Source organism: Sinocyclocheilus grahami, unplaced genomic scaffold (genome assembly GCF_001515645.1).
Source record: "Sinocyclocheilus grahami isolate Dianchi unplaced genomic scaffold, SAMN03320097.WGS_v1.1 scaffold19519.1, whole genome shotgun sequence".
In the NCBI taxonomy this organism is placed as follows: domain Eukaryota; kingdom Metazoa; phylum Chordata; class Actinopteri; order Cypriniformes; family Cyprinidae; genus Sinocyclocheilus; species Sinocyclocheilus grahami.
Window position 1 is genome coordinate 1 of NW_015517629.1, and position 1,302 is coordinate 1,302.

Sequence of the window (1,302 nt, forward strand, 5' to 3'; positions counted from 1 at the left end):
AAAAAAAAAACAAAAAAAACTTTTGATTGATAGTGCAAGCAAACTGAGGCAATAAACAAAAACACACTCCTAAAATGTATTTTTATTAATTATGAATGTTGATTCATTTTAGTGAAACGCTTTATTATAAAATAAGTCTCTGTGTGTCCCTTAATGTCTGAACTTTTTTTAGGGGAAATATCTGGGTACTTATTGCTTTACCACCATGTTTTTACAAAATTATATTAATGAGAGAGTTTGTACTTTTATCAATGTATTTAGTATGAATTTGCGAGTTCACAATTAATGTGGATACCCTAATTAAGAGCCTCATTGTTTTTGCTCTGGCCAAGATTATAAATTTATATAAATTTACTTTCCCTCTGTACGTCAATCAGCACTGCATTTAGATTGGGATTTCACTTTTCTGTGCAAAACATTAACCTACCAGCCTAAATCTCTGAAGCGGGATACTACTGAGATCGACAGGACTGCGCTCTGCAATGTTCACGAAGCGAGCCTCCAGCACTGCTACGGCACATAATACATGAACCCACCTGCAACAAAACCACATTTTCAGCCCAAGCAGATTTCATCAGAGCCTGAGGTAAAACCCTTAACATGAAGTGCTGTCAGCAGCTGAGAGAGGCAGCTCAGAAAACTGTCCTTCAGCTGAGAGGAATGTGTATAATTGAAAATAGCAGGTTTTCACTGTAAGGTGCTCCACCAAGAGACTCCTGGCTACCTACTTGTCATTGTTGGCCTTCTGCAGAGCTCCTCCTCTTAGAGAGCATAAACAGCAGTCCTGAGGGAAAGACAAACACTTAGTCACACCACTGGGAATAATAAACAGATGAGTGAAAGTAGGTGCAACTGGAAAAAACCTTGTCATGCATGACGGCCAGACATAATAGTGCCCCCTAGCAGCTAGAAAAATGCATAGCAGTGGTTTTGGGAATTAAAAAACAAACAAAAACAAAACAGTAAACCTGCTCAAATGATCTAACTGACCTCAGTTATGGCATTAGCTTCACAGCGGGAACATCTCCACTCATCCAGATTAGTATCCTGAGACACACCGTAACAACCTGCAGAAAAAACATTCACAATTCATCAAATTACCTTGTTACATTTTCAAAAACATAGGGATAGCAGACAAATTACGTGAATGAACCTTTCTTTTGGAACATAAAAACTAGGTTATCATTTTATACCAATCAATAAGGGAAGAATCTCCATACACTTTAATGTTGTTTAAATATGACATTAGACAAATGGTTACGGAGACCATGTTTTGCTTTCAAATAAACGAGAGAAAAAAAA

At 37.3% G+C, this 1,302-nt stretch overlaps 1 long non-coding RNA gene across 1 annotated transcript; it reads right to left on the reverse strand.

The window, feature by feature from the left end:
- Positions 1-392: 392 nt before the first annotated feature.
- Positions 393-1,070, reverse strand: LOC107579714 (uncharacterized). Its single transcript, XR_001608519.1, has 3 exons — positions 991-1,070; positions 729-784; positions 393-536 (listed from the first exon to the last, which is right to left on the reverse strand). It is a non-coding gene; the product is annotated as an uncharacterized lncRNA (long non-coding RNA).
- Between the last annotated feature and the right edge of the window lie 232 nt (positions 1,071-1,302).